The sequence below is a fragment of the Phacochoerus africanus genome, chromosome 3 (assembly GCF_016906955.1).
Source record: "Phacochoerus africanus isolate WHEZ1 chromosome 3, ROS_Pafr_v1, whole genome shotgun sequence".
Lineage (NCBI taxonomy): Eukaryota > Metazoa > Chordata > Mammalia > Artiodactyla > Suidae > Phacochoerus > Phacochoerus africanus.
In genome coordinates, this window is record NC_062546.1 from 48222856 (window position 1) to 48248524 (window position 25669).

The window sequence follows — 25669 nt, forward strand, 5'->3', positions numbered from 1 at the left end:
GGCTTGTTGGGTGAATTTAGTAAGGACTTCTACGTGTGCTGTCACACTCTCCAGGACAATAGAGGGGCCAAAATGGTGACCAAGTGATCTTAATAGTGGAAAACAGAATGTGTCCTTCTGGTCTTGAGGAGAGGGAATTTTGCAGGTTTAGTATGTGAGGCAGATTCTCCCCTGTACCCAGAGAAAGCCCAGAATGCAGCAACCCAGTTGCCCGGGTGGAAGTCATGGCCAAATATGTGTCACACAGCCATTCAGTCCCATTCTAAAATTCTAATTTTAGAATTTTTCTTTGCTTTTATTTGCTTTGAGTTTAATTTACCCTTCTTATAATAATTTATTATAGACCTGGACAGCATGACCAGTCAGTGCCAAATTGGTCATGACAGAATGAGTTCTCCACTCCAATGATATTCATCCCATATTCCTGGTATAGTTGGGCTGGTTCTGTTTGGAGTGATTTTTCTGTTCCCAAAAGATGGGTGCCAGAGTGCTCAAATGTCCACAGACTGGGGTGAGTCACAGAAACCCATCATAAACTGAGGGTAGACACCCTAGCTTTTTTTTTTTTTTTTTTTTTTGGTCTTTTTAAGGCCGCACCCATGGCATATAGAAGTTCCCAGACTAGGGGTCAAATCAGAGCTGTAGCTGCCAGCCTACACCACAGCCACAGCAACACTGGATCCTTAACCCACTGAGTAAGGCGGGAATCAAACCTGCATCCTCATGGATACTAGTCAGGCTCGTTACCACTGAGCCACGATGGGAGCTCCCACCCTAGCTTTGATTGTGGTGTTTTTAGAAGTATGACGGTTTCCCTGTGTAGTTGGATTGACAGAAAAAAAAAAAATGTAATTATGCACAGTGTTATTGACCGTGTGTGCAGGGGTCCAGGGATCTGGATCGTATGGGTGATAGCTGATGAATTAATAGTATTAGCCTTAGCTTGTTCTTTCTTAGGGTCCTGCTTTAGGGCCTTCCAATCCCCTGCCTGGGTTGGTGAGACCACCATGGCAATTCTGATGAGCTAGAGCGGGGCAGCTGCCCACATACCCAACAGTTGGGTTGATTCCTTTGCAAGGCGTACACGTGAGCCCATTGTAGAAAGATATTTCCATCGAGTGCATATCCAGTGACCAGACAGCACAGGAGCAGAAGTCTAAGGTTAAATATCTATTGAGTAGAAACCAGTGTGGGAAGGTCTTCCTCTTCCATAAGAACACGTGTGGCCTGCTCCTGGCTGTGAATGTGGCTGCAGTGTTAGGAACGTGACCTGGTTGTATGTATCATGCATGTGGTTGCAGCTTTAGGAACTTGACCTGGTTGTATGTATCATGCATGTGGTTGCAGCTTTAGGAACTTGACCTGGTTGTGCGTATCATGCATGTTGCCTGGGGGAAGCAGCACTGTCAGGTGTGAAGAGATGGACTGGGGATGAGAGAAGCCAGATCAGGACCCCCATCCTCTCCCCTCTTTCTACAGTGTGTGTTCCATTCCAGGTAGAATATGTTTCCACAGGTCGAGCTCACAGCAGGACCAAAGATCCCAGGGGAGTTTCCCCCTCACCCAGGGGTGTGAAGTAACTCTCCCATGTCTCCCAGGGGTGGGACATCCCATTGAAAATTCTAGTAGATAGTGCCTTTCCCAGGTGTGATGGGGCTTGGTGTCCTTAGCAACACAACACCTAAACCCATGGTGAGAGTCTGGGCAATGGACAGCTCCTAAGACATCCATACCTTTAAAAGGCATTTGTGGTCTCAGAAGGGGTCCCCAATCTGAGAGATGGGGCAACAGGCCCTCCTGGCTGATCATTCAAATGTAGTAAAACCTGGCACATTACTCCACCCAGCCAATGTGGTTTTATCTGTTAGTAATTTACTCTGCTACTTTAATATTCCACTTTACCTTTCCAGTAACCCTGCTGCTCATGGGTCCTAGGGGACATGGAACTTCCACTCAATGCCATTTTTTTTTTATGGACTTACCATACCACAGCATACAGAGGTTTCCAGGCTAGGGATTGAATCAGAGCTACAGCTGCTGGCCTACGCCACAGCCGCAGCAACATGGGATCCAAGCTGTGTCTGTGACCTACACCACAGCTCACGGCAATGCTGGATCCTCAACCCACTGAGTGAGGCCAGGGATCAAACCCACAACCTTATGGTTCCTAGTTGGATTCGTTTCCGCTGAGCCATGACGGGAACTCCCCAATGTCATGTTCTTTTGACCAGTCTTGCACCTCATGACCTTTGAAATGTGATCACCATCACCGTCTATTCAATGGTGGCATCTGTCCATGGTACTCAGCTTCTCTGTCCCCTAACAGTGGCTGCCTAGTGTGAATGGCAATAGGTGGAAAGCTTGGGTTAGGCTAGATGCAGTGGCAACACAAACCAAGGCATTTTTAGAACCCGCACTTGGAGAGAGGCGCCAATATAATGAATTTGCAATCCCTCGCTGATTAGGAACTCAGGTGAATAGCCCCAAGGTGTCATTTAGAACACTCAGGATGTTTTGTTACTGCATTAACCAAGTCACTATATTTCTAGGGCAATCTAGCACCCTTGACAACAGTGGCTGCACTTTCTATACACCCAGTCTGCTGTATCTACTGAGAGTCGGTTGCTAGAACTCGTACCCAAGCTTCCTAATTGCCAGGAGGTATCAGTGCTTTATGAGGTGGGACAGGCTCTTACAGGTGACGCAGATGTCTTTCCACATCCTGACCCCATGAGGATCATTCATGATCAGCCTCCCCTTGGCTTTACCATAGGCCAACCTTAGGATTAATCTATTTAGAACATCTCAATGGTCAGTGCAAAGGGTTAATGGACAAGGCTCATGAATTCAAACTGCTACATTCAACCCAGCCAGACTGCTCTAAATTCACCCATAACAGCTGTGTTTCATTCCCATTTCCATCCAGATGGTGTCAGTGTTGGGCTGAAGAGTGACTGCAGTCCACATGGACAGATCGCCCTGAACAGAGTCATCTGTATACAAGGTGTCGGCAGGCATTTCCCCCATTCCCTTTCTACCAGCCACAGGGGCTGCCACAAAAGCAGCGGAGAGAGCATCTGGAGGCTCTACAGGGCCTAGTAGCACCCACACATCTGGAGAAAATGGGCTGGCAAACGGGGTGCTCCTCTGCTATAACAAGGCTGTCACTGCAAGGGCTGGGGTCACTGCTGGTGGTGAGGTTTGGATCCCTCGCCTGGGAACTTCCACATGTGCAGGGGCTCAGCCAAATAAAAAAAAAAAAAAAAGGAGTCTGCTGCTCTGCCACTTAAAGTGGAAGTTTGAGTCTTGGCAGAGGTGAGTGAATGTGACATGCTCTCAACCCATTCCTTAACAGGAAGGAAATTCCTTTTGTATGTGTATGTCTTTTTAGGGTAACACCCATGGCATATGGAAGTTCCCAAACTAGGGATCCAATTAGAGCTGCAGCTGCCACAGCCAGAGCAAGGCGGGATCTGAGCCTCATCTTCAAACTATACCTCAGCTCACAGCAACACGGGATCCTTAACCTGATGAGCAAGGCCAGGGATCGAACCTGAATCTCCACGGATATTAGTCAGGTTTGTTACCACTGAGCCATGATGGGAACTCCAGGAAGGAAATTCTTACCATGAGTTCTTACCTTCATGAGAGGCTCTGCCTAGAGAAGCTCTGTGGACACTGCCAGGAGCTGTTGCTCTAGGGGTATGTGGTATTGCTGCCCCCTTCCAGAGCTGGGACAAAAGTCCTAAGGAACTCTCTCCTGCTGTCTCTGCCACAGTGCCTAGTCCATACCTTTCAGAGTCGAACATACCAAACTCAAAGGGCAGCCCTGCTTGGGAGATAGATGCCCAGAGCCATCACCTGCTTCACTAGCGTTTTTTCTTCTTGAAGGAAGCTTGCTGCTCAGATCCCCGGTCCCAAACATGCCCTTTCTCTACCAGGCAGCGAAAGCGATGGAGGCACTGTGCCAGGTGGGGAATAAAAGTCCTCCAAATCCCAATTCCCTACAGAGGCTTGTACCTCTTTCACGTTCTTAAGGGTGGGACAGTCTTGTACCTTATCAATCACAGTTTCTGGGATAATGTGAATCTTACCCAATCATATGAGTCCCCAAAATTCTACAGCAGTGCCTGGGCCTTGAATTTTCTGCAGGTTCACCACCCATCCTTTTCCTCACAGATATTCCAGCAAAGTCTGCAGACTGTTCTACAGCAGAGGCAAGCCCTCACAGTCTTTACTGGTGGGGAAAAGAGAACAGGGACAGGTCTCCAGCTCCCAACCTGTGACCTGCGGCAGGACTGTGCAGGTTGCCTTGGGGAAACAGTTGAAAGGTGCATTGTTGGCCCTCCCACGTGAAGGCAAGTTGACCTTGTGACTTAGTGGCCAGAGGTGGAGTACAAAAGGCATTTGCTCAGTCTAACACAGCATGGTACATTCCTAGGACCATGGCCAAGGTTTCTAAGATGGGGGCAGTGTTGGGCATTGCTGCATGGATGGGGCTCCCAACTTTTTCAATTCTCTGTAGTTCATGGTCAGTCGCCATGAGCCATTTGGCCCTTGCACCAGCCATGGCAGCTGTTGAAAGCACCACAGGCAGGGCATACAATACCCACTGGGTACAGTTCTGCAATAGTTTCTCCTGTCTCTTTATGCCCCCCAGGAAATTTGCTTTGTCTCACAGTTACCTCTCTTCATAGGAGTAGGTAGACTTACTGGTTCCCAATTGCCATTGCCTCTCAGCACTGGATTAATTATTCTAAGCCAGAGGCAGACCTCACCAGTAGAGATTGGAGAGTTTGACCTTGAAGGATATAAATGCCTGATATGTTGTCTAGTTTTGGAGAAATAAAAACCTCGTATTCTATTGGAGTTCCCCTGGTGGCGCAGAAGAAACAAATCCGACTAGGAACCATGAGGCTGCGGGTTCAATCCCCGACCTTGCTCAGTGGGTTAATGATCTAGCGTTGCCATGAGCTGTGGTGTAAGGCGCAGACTTATTGTGGCCGTGGCTGTGGCCGGCAGCTACAGATCCAATTAGACCCCTAGCCTGGGAACCTCCATATGCCACAGGTGTGGCCCTAAAAAAGCAAAAAAAAAAAAATTCACACTGAATTTGGCTTAACAGATATCTGGTTAAAAACCCTAGTACAATCAAGGTATTTACTTAATTTTTTAAAAATAAATAGTACTGTAGTAAGTTAAAGTAGAATGACACTATCCTCCTCAAATCCCTAGAAACTCCCTCTTTTCAATTCAATTCAAATTTTATTAAGTACATTCTGTGTACAAGACTTTTGGAAGCCCAATATAGGAGTAAGTAAAACAACAAAAGTAATGGGAAGTCAGTGGCAACATGTAAGTAAAGCAAGAATTCCATAATTATTAGGGGAAAAATCTGCCAACTTAAAAATGTATAGGTATATGTGTTCTAAATGTAATGAAATCAAACCACGGTGGGGGCAGGGTAGGAGGAAATGAAGTAGATGGGATTTGCAAACATGACAACAGTGACATCTAGTGGGAGCTATGTGATAAAGCACCTCAAATATCTTAACCAAGATACCCTGCAGAGGAAACAAGCACAGAAAGACATAGTCTTTAAACATTTATTGAGCACCTACTGTAGATTAATCTCTATTAAGCCAAGATCCCACTCGTGTTCTTTTCCCTCCCCTGGCTCCATCCCATACTATAATGGCCACTTGTGTACACACTGAAGCCAAGTCCCAGGAGGGTAGGTAAAGAAAATGACTCTGGCTATATTTCCCTTCCTCAAAAAGACTGCTTGGAGGAGTTCCTGTCATGGCTCAGTGGTTAACAAATCTGACTAGGAACCATGAGGTTGCAGGTTCGATTCCTGGCCTTGCTCAGTGGGTTAAGGATCCGGCATTGCCGCGAGCTGTGGTGTAGGTCTCAGATGCGGCTCGGATCCTGAGTTGCTGTGGCTATGGTGTAGGCCGGCGGCCACAGCTCCAATTAGACCCCTAGCTTGGGAAGCTCCATATGCCGCTGGAGTGGCCCAAGAAATGGCAAAAAGACAAAAAAAAAAAAGATTAGAGATTCAGTACCAAAGTAAAAAGACATGCAGATATGAGATGACCAAATCTAGGCAAGGGCTATTTGTCCACGGAGACAAAGAAAAGTGTGTGCCCTGAAGTAGGTTATAATACAGGAGACCAGAGTGTAGGGTCATTCAGTTCCTCACAAACTACTTCTTCGTTCTCTCCCCCTTGAGTCATTCCTCTTTTCCTCCAACAAACCCAAAGTGCAAGGGCCATGAGAGAAGGAGAAGGGAGGAGGAAGACGTTTGATGGACAGCATTTGGAAGAGAGGGAGGGCCACCCTTGGGGCCTAGAGAAGCACAGGTATTGTCCTCGTCCTGTGGAGGAAGGGCAGCTCCAGGCACTGCTGTCATCTGTCCTGAGGTCCGGTACCTCAGTAGAGGGGTAGGGGCAGGGCTGGCACTGGAACCTGGGTGGTCAGAATGCAATGCCTGAGAAGAAGTCCAGGCAGAAACATGATTGGGGCCAGTTATGCAGGGAACTCCAGAGTCTCACTCAGCGTGCAGCCGACAAGGGTGTAGAGGTGGTCCCCAGGGGACACTCCCCTGGGCCTCATGGACTCCTCAGCCAGCAGGACACACCTGGCCAGAGGAGAGCTGCAGGAAGGGGAGGGCTCTTGCCAAGAGTTAAGGGGTAGCACTGCCCTTACCTGTCCTCCCTTCTCCTGCATTTCCTGGATGTGATCATTTTCACGACTGCAGCAGTCCGTGTGGGAGAGGAGTGGACAGAGAGCAGCCACATCTCGTTCTCTCAGCCCTCAGTGGTCCAGTACTTCTACTTCACTGAGCACGAGAATCACCTGGGATCTTGTTAGAATGCAGATTCCAATTCTGGGGGTCTGAGGTGGGAAGCAAGAACCTGCATCTCTAGCAGCTGCCAGGTGATGCCTACACACTCTGCATGGGTTTGGGCCCTAAATAAAAAACATTATAATGTAGGGTGAAAATATAGCAACATAAGGAGTTCTCGTCATGGCTCAGTGGTTAACAAACCTGACTAGTATCCACGAGGACACAGGTTCTATCACTGGCTTCACTCAGTGAGGATCTGGCATTGTCGTGAGGTATGGTACTAGGTCGCAGATGTGGCTTGGATCCCATGTTGCTGTGGCTGTGGCTGTGGTGTAGGCTGGTAGATACAGCTCTGATTTGACACCTAGCCTGGGAACCTCCATACGCTGTGGGTGCGGCCCTAAAAAGACAAAAGACAAAAAAAAAAGGAAAAAGAAAATAAATCAACATAAGTTGTTTGTCTGAGTCCTGCCAAGCTTCACAGTGTGGTAAATGCTGTTCCTAACATTTATTTTTGCTCCTTGGACGTCCATAGTTCAATGAGCTTTGATTCATCTATTCTGGATTCTTTAGCCTACATTCCTCTCAGTTTCCTGGGGTGGTTTTTTAACCTCTACAGTGCGTGGCATAGAACAGCTGTGGAAATCTGTAAAAACACTGCTTAATGCTTTTAAACATTTCAATGGGTCCAAACTCAGAAAACTACAGAAGAGGTATGGTTCCTCATTATCATTTAAAAAGTATTTTTTTTGGCGCCTTCTATGTGACAAGGCCTGAGAAAAAGTGAATTAAAATGTACACTTTTCTTGGAATTTCCATTGTGGCTCAGTGGTAACAAACCGGACTAGTATCCATGAAGACACGGGTTTGATCCATGGCCCTGCTCAGTGGGTTGAAGATTGGGCATTGCTGTAAGCTGTGGTATTGGTGGAAGATAAGGCTTGGATGTGGCCCTAAAAGGACTAAAATAAAATAAAATAAAATAAAAATATACACTCTTCTTGCCCTCCAGGAGCTTAGAGTCCAATGGGCTTAAATCTCACTCACCTCTGGAAGTGATACTCCTTTTCTCCAATGGTCTTTCTATGTTAAATGCTCTTTAAATTTTCCATAATCAAAGCCTTCCATACATGCTAAAGAGAGAGAAGTATCAGGGAAAGGTATTAGGACCAAAAGAGAAGTTACCTCATATTTTATCTTCCTCATCATTGGTTGAACATCTGTCTTTACAAGTATACTACAAACGCCATGATGGTAGAGATCATATCTTTTTATTCATTGCTTTATTTCCATCAACTAGAACATTGTCTGACACAGGGGAGGCACTCAACAAATACTGATTGATTTACTGAATGAATGAATGAATGAACTTATGAATATTGCCTGGTAGACCTAGGTGCTCATCTGTAAATAGTTAGGTGGTAGAGTAGATGAATGGATAAGCATAAAGATGAGTTAATGGTGGATGAGTAGGTAGAAGGATGGGCAGGTCTAGGAGTGGATGGATGGGTGGATAAAGAGATGTGTGGTTGGGTTGATGCATATGTGGGTGATTTTAAAAATGGAGAGTTTCTATTACATTTAGAATGGATAAGCAATGAGGTCCTACTGTATAGCACAGGAAACTATAGCCAGTCTCTTGTGATAGAACATGATGGAAGATAATATGAGAAAAATAATGTGTGTACATGTATGACTGGGTCACTTTGTTGTACAGAAGAAATTGACTCTAATAAAAAATTTTAAATAAAAAAATTAAAACGGAAAGTTCAGTATAGTTACAAAGACCCTTGTGATAATGTTTAATTTGTAATGTCTAAAATTGGTAAACTATTGCTCTACCAGGAAGAAATCACAGCAACACCACCAGGAGGAGGTGGGAGGAGGAGGAAGTGGCCTCCACATTCCTGAACCACCGCCCCAGGTCACGAGGCTCCAGCAGTACACCTGGGCTCACACCAGGTGCATCTCCTGGTTTTGCTGCCCTCACCCATTCTCCCTACTCTTGGCAACAGCATCCCTTTGCCCTTTGGAGGGCCACCCACCCCTCCTAATATGGCCTCATGGGTGTGCACATAGCATTAGCTGGGCTACCTGGAGGTTTGCTTCTTGGAATTTGAACCTGGAGCAGAAAAACTGTATTTGTTTCCTAGGGCTGCTGTAACAAAATCCCACAAACTAAGTGGCTTAAAACAAACTTTTGGGGGTGTTCTATTGTGGCTCAGCAGTAACAAACCTCACTATTATCCCTGAGGACATGGGTTCTATCCCTGGCAATGGCTTAAGGATCTGGCATTGCCTTGAGCTGCAGCATAGGTCCTGGGTTCCTGTGGTTGTGGTGTAGCCTGACAGCTGCAGCTCCAATTTGACCCCTAGCCTGGAAAGTTCTATGGAACTTTTGTCTCACAATTCTGGAGGCTAGAATTTTGAAATCAAGTTGTTGGCAGAGCCATGCACCCTCTGAAATCTTTAAGGAAGAATCCGTTCTTGCTTCTTCCAGCTTCTTGTGTTCACTGGCAACCCTTGGCATTCCTTGGGTTTTAGATTTATCACACCCACTCTGCCTCCATTGTCAATGGCAGTTTTCTCCCCGCATGTCTCTGTCTCTTCTCCACCAATAAGGGCACCAGCCCCATTGGATTGGCCACCCTACTCCAGGATGACCTTGTCTTACCTTGAGTACATCTGCAAAGACCCTACTTCCCAATAAGATCACATTCAGAGGTCTTGGGTGCTGGGACTTCAACATATCTTTCGGTGGGATACAATTCAAGCCATCACAAGCACAAAGTCTGAAACCACATGGAGCCCATTCATTTGACGAGAGAAGCCTGAAGGAACTTCCTGGATCTCTGATCAGCCTGGGCTCCTGTGCTTTTGAATATTTAACGGGGAGAGTCTCCTTGATTCTGTGGATGATGCCTGCCTAGCCGTATCTCTTAATTTTATCTGTTTACCCTCTTAGGACAGAAATGGTTTGTGTTGTTTACAACCAAAATACTCCACAGCTAGACCCATTTCTCCAATACAAAGGGATTGAGTGTGGTACACACACATACACAATCATTGAGGACAAACAAAACCAAAACATAGGAGTTCGGAACAGGCCATGCCAGAAGACAGGGTGCTCATGCCCGAAAAAAGCCCAAACTCCCCGAACAAAATTCTAAAGCATTTTTAAAAGCCAGGTGAGGGAGGAGGATCTCAGGGTGTGTGATCAGCTCTTACACAGTTCTCTGATTGGCTGATGTTGAAATGACAGGGCAGTGTCACAGGGGTGAGCAGGATGGATCCTTAGGCTCCAGGAGCCCTCAGGGCTATAAGTTCATGGTTATCAGTTAGTTAACATTGTCCATTTGGTGGGAGGTTTTCACATCTGTAAAACAACTCAGGAAATGTACATCAGATTCCGTCATCTGAAAGGAACTGAAGCAGAGGATATGAGGAAGGTTCCGCTTAGGGTCCTGCTTGGTTGCAAAAGTAGAATCTACCAGGATGAGTTGTTCTTAGATTTAAGATTATGATCTATGTGAGATGTGTGTGTTTGTGTTTGTACCTATTTCCCCTCAGAGCAATGGGTCAGTATTGCCTGATTCAACGTTATTGACAACTTTATAGAAGATAATTCCTATGAATAATAAGAATCAACTGTATGTAACATGTTTCTACTGCTAATTCTTTTTTTCTTTTTTTGGCCACACCCACAGCATGAGGAAGTTCTCAGGGCAGGCATCAAACCCACAGCAGTGACTCGAGCTGACCCAAGCTGCTACAGTGACAAAACCAAATCCTTAACCCACCGCACCACAAGAGAACCTTATAGTTTACCAATTTTAGACATTATCTGTGGATTTCTAAGTATAATAGATGAGTATTAAGTTCTCTTATAATTCCTGTCGTGGCTCAGCAGAAACGAATCTGATTAGTATCCATGAGGATGCTGGTACGATCCCCGGCCTTGCTCAGTCGGTTAAGGATCCAGCATTGCCGTGAGCTGTGGTGTAGTTCGAAGACACAGCTCAGATCCTGCATTGCTGTGGCTGTGGTGCAGGCAGCAGCTGTAGCTCCAATTCCACCCCTACCCTGGGAACTTCCATATTCCGTGGGTGCGACCCTCAAAAGCAAAAAAAAGTTCTCTTACAAAACTCCCACCTCCCAATATAGGTATATTTAGATCTATTTTTATTTTAGCTCTTCTTTCAGTTGCTTTTGTTACTTCAAGTAATACACTAACACCTTTGTTACAGAAGGCAGGTAGCTAGATAGGAGCAGAGAAAGTGGGGCACAGAACTAGATGGCAGGAAGTCATGCATTATGCAAACAGTGGGGTCCATGGGCAGACAAAGAAAAGTGGGAACCTCCAGACTCACAGGAAACCACTTATTGGGGTGATAAGTGCCCTAGAAGCAGACAAAGAAAGGTAGAAAAGGGAGAGAATCTTCAATGTAACTTGTTGCTTATTATGCCCTCAATACAATTAGCCTTGCAAATAAGAAGCACCCATCATGCACTTATGCCATGACACGATCAAAGCTAAATAAAGACATGAGTTCTCTTCGTGGCACAGTGGTTAACGAACTCGACTAGCATCCATGAGGATGCGGGTTCAATCCCTGGCCTCACTCACTGGGTTAAGGATCTGGCGTTGCCGTGAGCTGTGGTGTAGTTGGCAGGCACAGCTCAGATCCCATCTTCCTGTGGCTGCGGCTGTGGCCGGCATCTGCAGCTTCGATTCCACCCCTAGCCTGAGAACTTCCATATGCCGCAAATGCCGCCCTAAAAAGCAAAAAAAAAAGCCAAATAAAGACAAAAATCCCTCTTCCCCTGTGGAACATGGAGCTCGAATGAAAATCAGGGAAAAACATAGGGAGCAATTGCTCACCTGTCAGCCTGTCTCTCCTTTCTCCCTTAAATAAACCCTCACTTTACTTTCTCAATTTCAGTCTCGTTTCTGAATTCCTTCTTTGATGAGATAAGAACCTTCCCAAGGAAACACCTTGATTATTTGTTCATCAACCTTTTGGCATCCCATATTGTAGCATGAGGCTCTAAGCACCTTCCCAATTGCCTTCATCCATTCTCCCCTCCTCCCCAAACTCTGTCACCTGTGCCTTTACTTTTCATTGTTTTTTTGTTTGTTTTTGTCTTTTGCCTTTTTTTTTTTAAGGGCCACACCCGCAGTATATGGAGGTTCCCAGGCTAGGGGTCCAGTGGGAGCTGTAGCTGCCCGCCTATGCCACAGCCACAGCAATGCCAGATCCAAGCTGCATGTGCGACCTACACCACAGCTCATGGTGACGCCAGATTCTTAACCCACTGAGTGAGGCCAGGGATCGAATGAACACCCTCATGGATACTAGTCAGAGTTGCTACCACTGAGCCACAGCAGGAACTCCCATGGAGGGTTTTTATGGAGGTTTCATTACGCAGGCATGCTTATGGCAGTTGGTGATTAACTCAAACTCCAGCTCCTAGAGATTGGAAAGTGGTGCTGGAAGTTCCAAGATTTTAATCAAGGCCTGGTCTTCCTGGGGACCAGTCTCCAGCCTCAGGCTATCTAGTCCAGGAGTCACCACATTACAAGGAAACACTCCTGTCTACCCTTATCACTCAGGAAATTCCAAGGGTTTTAGGAACTGTGTGTCAGGAACCAGATGAAGACCAAAATGTCTTTCTTATTATATCACTGACAATGTTTACATTCTGTTTCATGACTATAATTAAGTCACATTTGCTTTGTTTATAGATAGAGTTTTGAAATTAAAACCACTATAATTACATTTCCTTTTTTGCTTCCATTTGCTTTCCTGAGTTTTCTGACTTCGTTTTTTTCTTGCACTATTTTCCTTTGCTGTATCCCAAATCATTTCCCAAAGTCTCATAACATCAGATAGTCTAATGTCCTCTTTTGCCCCAAAGGCCTCCTCCCAGGCACTCAATTAGCCTCCCTTACTTTTTTCATTGGATCTGCTGTTTTCTGTATCCTAGGCTTCCTCTCTCTTGATTGACTTTCCTGTTTTCTAGAGCCCATTTTGAGAACATTTCTAAGATAGATTATGTGAAAATTAAATTTTCTGAGTCCTAGCATGTCTGAAACATATTGGGTAGTCTGCCCATAGAATGCTCATGTGATTTCCTTTGTAAATAAGCCGGTTTTTCTTACTCAAAGTTTTGGAGTTTTTTTCTATTTCCATGGTGATCTGACGTTTCACAAGGCTGGGTTTTTCTGTTTGTTTGTTTTGTTTTTTGTTTTTTTTTTTTGGTCTTTTTAGGGACACACCCATGGCATATGAAAGTTCCCAGGCTAGGGGTTGAATCAGAGCTGAAGCTGCTGGCCTAGGCTACTGCCACAGCAATCTGAGCCTCGTCTGTGACCTACAGCACAGCTCATGGCATCACCGGATCCTTAACCCACTAAGTGAGGCCAGGGATCGAACTGGAGTGCTCATGGATACTAGTCAGGTTCATTATGGCTGAGCCACAATGGGAACTTCCCACAAGACTGTATTTTGGTGTAGCTATTTCTTATTTATTTAATGGGTATCTAGTGGACTCTTTTAAATGAGGTTCATGTTCCTCATCTCTGGGCAATTTCTCATATTATCTCTGTGATAATTTATCCCACTGTATTTTTACTTTTCTCTTGTACTTTTCTAGGTTTCTTTTTTTTTTTACCCATTTTTTTCTGTGTTAAATTTTGCCATGTCAATTATTTCAATAAAACTGGACAAAAATAAATAAAATAATTTATTTTTAAGTTTGTTTCTCACATTGGAGGATAAACGAGAATCCTTACTGAAAATAAGGATTAAGTTTTTTTTTTATCTGTTTGGGAGTTCAGTGTCCAAGGTTTCACTGATAAGCTTTGCTTTAGGGTAATTGAGTGGGGAGTTGCCCTTTATGCCAAGTAACCTTTTCAAAGGAAACATTCAACTTCAAAAGAGTAGAGCCCTCTGGATTTGGGCCAGCAGGGTGGAGATCTTGCAGCCTAAATGTGACTGTGAGAAGACTGTTCTTTTTAGAGATTTTCTATTCAGTCCCTTGTTTTTGACAACACATTTCACATCCGATGTCTGTCTTACCAGGCATTTCCAGGACTTGAGTTCCTCTGAGAATATTCTAGAAAGTCTCAGTTACATCTCCATTTTCACATACTCCTAGACTATGGATTTCACCACTCTGCTTCATTACTAACCACTCCCTCTTCAGTTTTTCTGTCTTCTAAGAAATCTTGAAATCTCATATTGGTTGATGGCCTTTCTCCTGCTAACCTTTACCATTGTAGGTTTATACATTTTTTATTCCTATACTATAATTTAAGCAGGGGGACAACTGGAAGAAAAGATAAGTGTAAGTAGCCAATCAACTATATTAACCAAAAATCAAAAATGAAATTAGATTTAAAAAAATAAAAGATTCTCATACTCAGCATTCTGGATTTTTCAAAATCATGCCTCCTACTATAACGCTAGCTAGTGTTTATTGAACATCTATTACTAGAAAGTAGGACAGAAATCAAAATCTCTAAAACTAAGATGCTGTGTATATAGGTAGAATTAAACCTGAGAATCCATGTAAAATTTCAACAACATGCAAAAAAAAAAAATCATTTTTTCTGTTTTGCTTTCTCTCTTGTTTCTACAAAAAATCATTTCAGTATTCAGTATTTCCCCCTACACCTGCATTGGAATCTGGGAAGAATTTGCTGTGAATCCTTTCCTACTAACCTGGATGTAACCTATCACATTTTCCCTGTGATGCCATCTGAAAAAGTTAATAAGTGCCTATGGCATCACTAAGCGACAGTTACTCCCCTTCTTTGGTCCCTTACCTGTAAGTAAGGAAGGAGGAAAGGTAAGCAGAGTCCTACCTCCCTGTGAAGAGATGCAGCATTCTCCAAGTCTTCAGTTCCTCCTCTTGCCTAGAGAACACGTCACTGTTTCTTATTTATTTATTACTCTAGTAATTAATAAATTACTAAATGATAAAATTACTCTAGTAATAAGTAAATTCGTCAAATATTTCCCATGTTTCAGGCTCTGCTCTCAGTGCTTTGGAAACATTTTCTCACTTCACAGCACCTTATGAGACAAGTATTATTAGTCCTATTTTAGAGAATCAGAAACTGAGGTTCAGAGAGCCAAGCTAAAATATGCCCAAGCCCTCTGATCTGTTGTGTCAGTGGTACCAAGCAGGTGAACCCAGACTTGTCAGTTTCCAAATCCTGAACCACCAGCTGTAAAGTCACTGCCAGGGATAAGAAGAGCAGACATGGCCCCAGACCCCAATCCAGTTTGAAAACTGGGTTGCAACAAACGACCATTTTACATGGGGCTTTCCTTCGCCCGCTCACTGGAAGGTCATGGCTGGATACAGAACCCCAGCCCTCTTAGTCAATTGCTTCAGAATCAGAGCATATCAGAACATGTTCCTCTCGCACCCCTCCTCTTCCTCCTTTCTCCTTGTTTTGAATAATTTCACTTACAGAAAAGTTGCAAAAATGGTACACAAAGAACTTGTGTACTCTTGTACGTCACTACAGTACAATTATGGAAACCATCAAGTTAGTATGGAAATAATACTATTAGCTAATCCACTGCCCTATGCACATATCACAGGCTTCCAGGATTAAATCCAGGATCTCATAAGGTATTTAGTTGTCTCTGATCTGACACAATTCCTCAGTTTTTCTGTCTCTCATGACCTTAACACTTTTGAAAAATACTAGTGATTTATATCCTAAGCTATCTTCCAATTTGGATTTGTCTGACATTTTCTCATGATTAAATTGAGGTTATATGTTTGGGGCAAGAATACCGTGGAAGCGATGCTATGCTTTCTCAGTTATGCAAAGTTGATATGCATTATTACAGATGACTTTCATTTTGATCACTTGATTAAGGTGATATCTGCCAGTTTTCTCCAATCTAATGTTACTATGTATCTTTCCCTATGTAATTGTCAAATACTTTGTAGGGATATACTAAGACTACAAATATCCTGTTTCTTATCATATTGCTACTCACTGATTTTTAAATTCATCAAAGATTCTTACCTATGATTATTAGATGGAAACTTCAAGTACATCATTTCTTTGCATCTCACTTACTGCCAAATTAAAGTTATGCCTGTGTGTACCTGACTGAAAGGGTCTAGTTCTGTGCCCTAGCTGCAAGGTTGGTTGAGAATTTGATTTCTGATTTCCAGACTGGAATAATAACATAAGGATTTCTACAAATATAAAGAGGACTGTCAAGGGTGGAAGCAGCCATGAATATGAATGGCATTCAATACAATAAAGATATTTTATTATTATTTTTTGCTTGTTAGGGCCACACAGGGAGCATATGGAGGTTCCCAGGCCAGGGGTCTAATCGGAGCTGTAGCTGCCAGCCTGCACCACAGCCACAGCAACACAGGATCCAAGCCACATCTGCAACCTACACCACAGCTCACGGCAATGCCAGATCCTTAACCCACTGAGCAAGGCCAGGGATCGAACCAGCAACCTCAGGGTTTCTAGTTGGATTCGTTTCCGCTGTGCCACGACGGGAACTCCTAAACAAGATATTTAAAAGTGAGGAAAAAAAACACAAAAAAATATGTCTATAATACTATCACTTGTATAAAAAGCAAAAAATAGTCTATATACATACAGTCTATATATCTCTAGAAGGTTCAAGAGGAAATGAGTAATGGTTTTCTCCAGGGAAAGGAAGTTTATTATCAAGAGAGGAGGAAGACTTAACTATCGGTGTATATTCTTTGGTACCCTTTGACTGATTTGTATGCAAAGGGAGGAAAAAGAAAGAAAGAAGGAGGGGAAAGGAGGGGAAAAGACACCATCTTTCTCCCTCTTCTCAAATTCTCAGCAGTGGGCTCCAGAGTGGCCTCCAGCAAGCCCTTCTTATTTTTCTTTCCTCTTCCTCACCCTTCCTCCTCTAGTGCCTGTAGATACATCAGGACACACCCTCTCCACCTTCTCAGGGAGAACATTTTAGAACTTGCCTGGGCGCAGAAAGTGCTCATTATCCATCCAGCTGGAAAGTAAGATGTAGCTATAATAGGCACATTCCACTTCTTTGCACTCAATAGAACACGTTCTCCATACACATGAATCCCAAGGACTCAGTGAAAATCAAAATACATTTCAGGTGACTGTTGCCATTTCTTAGTGCCAGTCTTGTGGCATGTTTATAAGATGAATGGGTAATCCCATTCAGAAATTTACATTGGGTAACAGCCTATTTGCTCTGCCAAATCAAACCATCAATCAAGAAAAAATTCCTTCAAGCAACTTTCTCATTCTAAGTTAATTATACAGCAGTTTTTAAACTCTAAGGGCTCATCTGGTGGAAGTGGGAAGGTGTTAGAGGAAGAAAGTCACCTTCACTTAACAAGTTAAAATGTCTAGGATAGTTAAAGGCCAGCTTCTGGTTCATTTTCCTTTTTTGTTCAGTGACTAAGAATGCAGCCACATCTCTCATTGATTCCAATGTACTTGTTACTGGGTCCAGGACAATAAATGGAGAAACAAGGTGTTGGGGCAAGGAATAGAGTCTTTATTTGAGAAGCCAGAGTCTGAGAAGATAGTGTCCCAAAGAACAGTTGTCTTTTATACTCAAAGGGGAGGGGAGTGGCTGATTGTTGCAAACTTCTTGGTGCCAGAAGTCTTTGTTTGCTTTTTTGTTTTTGTTTGTTTGGCCAAAGTATGCACCTGCTGGACATGGGATCTCAGTTCCCAGACCAGGGATTGAACCCTGGCCACAGCAGTGAAAATGCCAGGTACTAACCACTAGACCACTAGGGCATTCCCCTGGAATCCTTGTTCATGCAGCTGTCCACTTAGGTCAGGTGGCTATGTTCCTGTAAGCCTCCAACACAACAAATGCTACTCTCTGTTCCGCAACTTTTTATCTCTATATGAATAAACAGTGTTGTGTCTTTAAAGGTCAAGCCTGGGGGGCAGAGACTTGAGAAGGGGCTATCATGTATATTCCAGGTTTGTTCTTCTCTGTTACATACTCACATTGCATATGATAATGTAGACATGACTAACTTCTGAAGGTAATACTTCTCAGGTCAGTTTTTCAGTCTATAAGTATCTGATAATAGTTATGGTTTCAATATTTTCACTGTGAACATGGACATTTTTACAGTCAGGAGATATAGATCCTGAAGCACAGTAACTATCTACTAGCTGAAAAATACCTGTAGCATCTAGTTTTTTATTTTTTTTTAATTTTTTTGTCTTTTGTCCTTTTTTTAGGGCCGCACCCACAGCATATGGAGGTTCCCAGGTGAGGGGTCTAATCAGAGCTACAGTCACTGGCCTACCCACAGCCACAGCAACACCAGATCCGAGCCACATCTTCGACCTATACCACAGCTCACGGCAATGCCACTGAGTGAGGCCAGGAATTGAACCCTCAACCTCATGGTTCCTAGTCAGATTCATTTCTGCTGCACCACAACAGGAACTCCGCATCTAGTTTTTTAGATACTACATGTTACTATAAGCAAGTATATAGCTCTTATTCAATGCTTCTCCTTTCTGAAGCTTTCTCAGACTGCCCACCATACAACATACCTGACAGAGGCACACACCTCGCTTCCATATTACTTAGCAACATAGTTATGACCTGAAGATAAAATCTGTGCCTAATCAGAAAAACTTTAGCACATATTTCACTGTCTACCTCACAGTAACACAGTGGCTGAATGCATAAATAAGCCTAGTCATTGCTTGATGAATATGTGTGGATTAAATAACAGACTCAAAGTGTTGATTCTGCTTATTTTTTTTGAGTAAGTATTGCTTGTTTATATATGTATGAGATTTTGAAGTCTAAAATACACTTTTTAATACACTTCTAAACCAGAACTTTAGGGGGTGAGTTGGATCTGTGTCACAGAATAATAACCAGGCAGTACATAAAAATAATAATAATAATAATTTTTTTAAAAAAACTGGGACATTCAATATGGATGAAGCTAAAAAACATAATGTTGTGCAAAAGAAACCAGACACAAAATAATATATTGTCTGATTCCATTTACATATGGTACAAACATCAGCAAAAACCAGCTAAGTATTAGAAGTCAGGATAATGGTTACTCTTTGGGCTGGGGTGGGATGGGGGTTAACTTAAAAGTGGGATTAGAGGGCTTCTGGGAACTGACAATGTCCTGTTTCTTTTTTTTCTTTCTTTCTTTTTTTTTTTTTTTTTGTCTTTTTAGGGCGGAATCCAACGCATATGGAAGTTCCCAGGCTAGGGGGTCCAATTGGAGCCATAGCTGCCAGCCTATACCACAGCCACAGCAATATGGGATCAGAGCTGCATCTGTGACCTATACCACAGCTCATGGCAACGCTGGATCCTTAACCCACTGAGCAATGCCAGGGATCAAACCTGAGTGCTCATGGATGCGTTTAGATCCCTGGCCTTGTTCAATGGGTTAAGGATCCAGGGTTGCCATCAGCTGTGGCGTAGGCTGGCAGCTGCAACTCTGATTAGACCCCTAGCCTAGGAACTTCCATACACTGCAGGAATGGCCCTAAAAAGAAAAAAAAAAAGAAAAAAAAAATCCTACTGCAGTGGTTCAGCCTTCGGCAAAGGCACAGATTAGATCCCTGGCCAGCGCAGTGGGTTAAAGGATCCAGAGTTTTCACAACTGCACACATGGGGTAGCAGCTGTGGCTCAGCTTCAATCTCTGGACCTGGAACTTCCAGATGCCACAGGCGTGACCATTAAATTAAATTAAATTAAAAAAGAAAAAATTAATTAAATTCTTTAGCACAATCCATATATTTTCAACTAAAATGAAAAACAGTTTTGTGTAAAGAAAGCCATCACTACTTCATGATCACATCCAAGATCCTGAAGACCTTATGGTCTTAAATCAGCAATGCCCAGTCTCCAGAAAGCAAGTCTTAGACACTTTCTGCCTAAGATAAGCACAGTTGGTGGCACACATGTAGAAAAGTGGGCCCAGATGACAGTTGACCACATTCCCACAGTTAACAAACTCTACCAAATTAGGAAATTCAGTTTCAGATTTTTAATCACTTTAATTATAAAATCCCACATTTGCTGATCATTATTCAACTGATCTTTTAAAGTTGAATATGGTAATGTCCAAGCAAGAACAAGGATTCTACTATTTTTTTTTTGTCTTTTACTTCTAAGTTTCACAACATTTTAAGTAAATACTTAAGTTATCAAAAGCTTTATGTACTTGGTGAAAATCACTAAAGACTACATATACTGCATGAATCTCTGCCATGAACTTCATGAAATTCTGCCATGGAATAGTGGCTGGAATTCCATTCCTCTACCCATTTTACAGATGAGGAAACTGTAGTCCCCATGTCTGTTTTATAACCACTGTATCCTCAAAGCTCAGCCTGGTGCATAGCAAACACTCAACAAAACTGTGTAATTTGGGCGAAGGAGGCTGGGAAATGTGTAAATCGCCCAGAGTCACCCACCCTTCCGGCTCTCTCGTAGGAAGTGAATCCGACAGGAAGGTGATGAATCCGAGGTGAGCCTCCCAGACTTCCGCGTGGGGCGTGGCCTTGAGGTTCCTTGAGCTGGGGCACCGCACCCTTTTCAGGGGTTTACATCACCCTCTTACTCAGCGATGAACTGCTTTTGTTTCTTTCCACCTGGCGACCCCAAGTTCTCCAGGCTCTCTAGAGGGGAGCCGGGGTTCGGGCGTGGGCGCGCCCCGGAGTGGAAGTGATGGGTACATCCTGAGGGCAGGGGAAGTTGCAGGACCTTAATCATCTGGCCAGTCTCCGGCGGGCCTAGGGAATCGGGGAACTGGAGGCAGTGTAAGGGGGTAGGGAGGGGCGAGGTGGCATGAGAAGTTGCAAGAGGCGAGCGGGGCTCTGCATCTGCCCTCTGGCCGAGCGACAATGGGGTGACCACCCTTTGCCCGAGAAGTCTGCAAGCGCGCCCCCTCCCCGGGCGGCGGGACCTGGAAGGCCGGGGCTGGGCGTGCCGCCGCCTGCCCGCCGCGCTGGCCGGCTGTGCCCTGGGGGCCGCGCGGGGTGGAGACGGGGCGGCGGGGGCGGGCGCCAGGCTCTGTTGCAGGTCCGCGCTCAGCCCTCGCCTGCCGAGCCTCGCGGAGGAGACGTCTCACCGCGCGCCCCCTGCTCCGCCTGGGTGGCCTCTGCCCAGGTCTCCAGGGACTCAGCGCTGCACGTGCCCGGCGGCGAGGCTGCAAGACGCAAGCTCGGGAAAGAAGGTGGGTATTTAGGGACCGGGCCCGGGCGGGGGCTGGAGTCTGGGGGGCAGTGGAGGCTGCGACGGACTCCTCACTTTCCGGAGACCCCTGCCCCCGTCCTTTCTGCTGGCCCTTGCATTTAAATGGCTGCTGAATTAAAAATCCTGTCCTCGGTTTGAGACCACTTTCTCCGGCCTTACGGATCTGACCGCGCAAAGTAAACTCTCCGTCTAGCCGTGGGTACTGCCTTTATGGGGGTCGGGGACAAGTTTCTACCTACTCACTACACTCCCCAGGGCCCCAGGACCCTGCAAAGCTGGCAAAAGACGGGCCGGGTGACCTTCGAACCCACTTACTCTCTGATTTTCCAGAGGAATACAGCGTCGGGTCCATTTTGCAGGTCTTTCTGTCTTCCTTTTTGCTGGTCGGCCTACCTGCCTGTTGGTGTCTGTCTGTCTGCTCCCTTGAGTTTTGTATAAAAGATCTGAGGAGATGAGCAGCTGGGTTTCCTCAGGAAAGGCAGGTCTACTGCTGCACTTTGCTTCTCCTTCTGATCTTTAACTTAGATGCTCTTTTCTGGTTGAAGTTTGAGGCTTTCCTCAGCAAGTAACAGCTTGCTGCACATGAGAAATTCACTCAAAGAGGAAGGTGCAGAAAAGATAGGAGAGGAATGTGGGGAAACCAGATTGTCTAATTTTAGCTTGAATTTTGTTGTAAGGAAATCACCATCTATTGCCTAAATGAGAAGTGTTTTGATTGCTCAGGTTGGGAAAAGAAAAAACCCTTTGTCTGCTCATGAAACAAGCAGTAAGGAGTCACCTTAAAAGAAAGCTAATTTTTTTTTATGTAGAAACATGTTAAATAACTAAACCTCAAGTCATAGCATTTTAGAAATGGTAAGAATCTTGAAGTCAAAAGGTTCATTGCCGTGTTATGAGTTTGACCACGGAAGAAGTGTCTTTATTATCTACTCACTGGGAAATATTTGCTAGTAGAAATGCTTAGTGAAGGTTACTAAGAGTTTGCTCATAGGTTTAGAGTTTTATTTCATATTGAAATTGCAGTATTAGCAAGGATATGTCCCATTGTGGTAGGTAAAAGAGTCACTAATTAGAACCTGGATTACTCTTTGCACTCCACCATCTAATTTCCTCTGTGACTTTCAATGAATTGCCTAACCTTTCTGTGCCTGAATTTCCTCATTTCTAAATGGGATTGCTGAGAGGATGAAGGAGAAAACACAAGAACAGTAATTATTGCAGAGTACATCACTTGATGAGTACAGAATAAATGATACCTGAGGCTGATTGATGATAGTGAGGTAAGTGGTTAGGCCCAATATAATCATTGCAGGGAACTGCCTGTGCAAGAGGTCTTTATGTGCCTCTGCACATTGGGAGGTATAAGCATTACATCACTGGGGTCCTTCTAATCATAAAAACATAAGGAGTTACCCCTCAACTCTTGAATTTGATTCAAACAAATGAAATCTGTCCAAAGCCTGTTTAGATTTGAAGTGTTTATCTCACTTTTGCTTACAAATGTGAACAGTGTGTGATTCTCTTTTGCTTACAAATGTGAACAGTTTTATATGAACACAAACTGGTATGACACTTGTAGTTTATTGCCTTTTTATAAATTTTTTAACTTTTTAAAAATTGAGATATTGATACACAGTGTTACGTTATGTGTGTAATAGTGATTCACAATTTTTAAAGGTTATATTCCATTTATAGTTATTATAAAATGTTGGCTGTATTCCCTATGTTGTACAATATATCCTTGCAGCTTATTTATTTCATACATAATAGTTTGTTCATCTTAATTCCCTACCGGTATCTTGCCCCTACCTCTTCCTTCTCTCCACTACTTTGTTCTCTCTATCTGTGAGTTTGTTTCCTTTCTATTCACTCGTTTTATTTTTTTAGATTCCACCTATAAGTGATATTCTTCAGTATTTGTCTTTCTCCATCTGACTTATTTCACTTAGCATAATACCCTCCAAGAGCATCCGTTTTGCTGCAAATGGCAAAATTTCATTCTTTTTTATGGCTGAGTAGTATTCCTCTGTGTGTGTGTGTGTGTGTGTGTGTGTGTGTCTCTCGCACGCATGACATCTTCTTTATCCACTTATCTGCTGATGGACACTTAAGTTGCTTCCATATCTTGGCTATTGTAAATAATGCTACTGTGGACATTGGGGTGCATGTATATTTTCAAATTAGTGTTTTGTTTTTCTTTTCCAGATAGATGCTCAGGAGCAGAATTGCTGGGTCCTATGGTAGTTCTATTTTCAGGTTTTTGAGAAATTGCTATACTGTTTTCCACAGTGGCTATACCAATTTACATTCCCACCAACAGTATAAGAGAGTTCCGTTTTCTCGACACCCTCTCCAGCACTTATTGTTTGTAGACTTTTTGATCATGGCCATTCTGACCAGTGTGAGGTGATACCTCATTGTGGTTTTGATTTTTGTTTCTCTAATAATTAGCAATATTGAGCATCTTTTCATGTTTCTGTTGGCCATCAGTATGTCTTCTTTGAAGAAATGTCTATTTAGGTCTTCTGGCCATTTTTTTATTGGGTAAGGTTTTTTCTTATATTGAGCTGTATAAATATTTTGGATATTAATCCCTTGTCAGCCACATCAGTTACAAATATTTTCTCCCATTCATTGGGTTGTATTTTCATTCTGTTTATGGTTTCTTTTGCTGTGCAAAAGCTTTTAAGTCTATTTAGGTCCTAATTATTTATTTTTGCTTTTATTTCCTTTAGGAGACAAATCCAAAAAATATTGCTGCAATTTATGTTAAGGAATGTTCTACCTATAATTTCTTCCAGAAGTTTTATGGTTCCTGATCTTACATTTAGGTCTTAATCCATTTTGTTTTGTGGGGTTTTTTTGTTTTTCTTCTTTGCGTTTTTTTTTTTTGTCTTTTCCAGTGCTGCACCCACAGCATGTGGAGGTTCCCAGGTTAGGGGTCTAACCAGAGCCACAGCAATGCCAGATCTGAGCCATGTCTGCGACCTACACCACAGCTCACAGCAGATCCTTAACCCACTGAGTGAGGCCAGGAATCAAACCTACAACCTTAGGGTTCCTAGTCGGCTTCGTTAACCACTGAGCCATGACGGGAACACCTCTTTAATCCATTTTGAGTTTATTTTATTTGTTGGAGAATGTTTCATTTTAATTTCATTCTTTCACATGTAGCTGTCTGGTTTTCCTAATACCACTTATTGAAGAGACTGTCTTTTCTCCATTATATATTCTTGTCTCCTTTGTTGTAGATTAATTGGCCATAAGTGTGTGGATTTATTTCTAGGCTCTTTGTTCTGTTCCTTTGATCTATGTGTCTGTTTTTGTGCTAGTACCATGCTGTTTTGATTACTGTAGCTTTGTAGTTTAGTCTGAAGTCAGGGAGCATGACTCCTCCAGCTCTGTTCTTTTTTCTTAAGATTATTTTGGTTATTCAGGGTCTGTAGTGTTTCCACACAAATTTGAAAATCATTTGTTCTAGTTCTGTGAAAAATACCCTTGGTGTTTTGTTTTTCTGTTTTTTGTTTGCTTGTTTGTTTTTGGCTGCCCCACGGCATATGGAGTTCCCAGGCCAAGGATCAGATCCAAGCTGCAACTGGATCCTTTAATCCATTATGCCAGGCTGGTATTAAACCTGCATCCTGGTGCCACAGAGGCACCACCATCAATCCCATTGCACAAAGCAAGGAGAAACTTCACCCTTGGTATTTTGATAGGGATTACATTGAATCTGTAGATTGCCTTGAATGGTATGATTGTTTGAACAATATTAATTCTTCCAATCCATGAACATGATATATCTTTCCATCTGCTTATGTTGCCTTCAATTTCTTTCCTCAGTATCTTACAGTTTTCCAAGTATAGATCTTTTACCTCTCTTAGGTAGGCTTATTACTAAGCATTTTATTCTTTTCGATGTTGTCATAAATAGGATTATTCTTAAATTTCTCTAATAGTTCATTGTTACTGTTAAAAAAAAAAAAGTGGCCGCGTTTGTGGCATGTGGAAGTTCCTAGGCCAGGGATCAAACATTTGCCACAGCAGTGGCCATGCAGGATCCTTAACCCACTGAGCCACCAGGAAATTCCTTTTTTTGTTTGTTTTTGTTTTTGTTTCATTGTTACTGTATAGAAATGCAACAGACCCTAAGAAGGAAAAAAAGAAGTAGCTCCCATTATGGCTCAGCTAGTATCCATGATGATTCGGGTTTGATCCTTGGCCCTGCTCAGTGGGTTAAGGATCTTGTGTTGTGTGGCTGTGAGCTGTGATGTAGGTCACAGACAAGGCTTAGATCTGTCATTCCTGTGTCTGTGGCTGTGGTGTAGGCCGGCAGCTGCAGCTTTGATTTGACCCTTAGCCTAGGAACTTCCATAGGCCATGGTGCGGCCCTAAAAAGGAAAAAAAAAAAAGAAATGCAACAGATTTTTATATTTTTATTTTGTGTCCTATAACTTTATCAGATTCATTGATAAGCTCTAGTTCTTTTTTGGTAGCATCTTTAGGGTTTTCTATATATAGTATTATGTCACCTGCAAACAGTGA

The 25669-nt window shown here is 43.4% G+C and overlaps 1 protein-coding gene across 1 annotated transcript in view; it reads left to right on the top strand.

The window, feature by feature from the left end:
* Window positions 1-20692: 20692 nt before the first annotated feature.
* The window catches only part of FERMT1 (FERM domain containing kindlin 1), a 58421-nt gene continuing 53444 nt past the window's right edge, over window positions 20693-25669 (top strand). The window contains exon 1 of the mRNA XM_047771696.1: window positions 20693-21107. The gene's annotated coding sequence lies outside the window, so the exon portion shown is untranslated. The remainder of the gene's footprint in view (window positions 21108-25669) is intronic.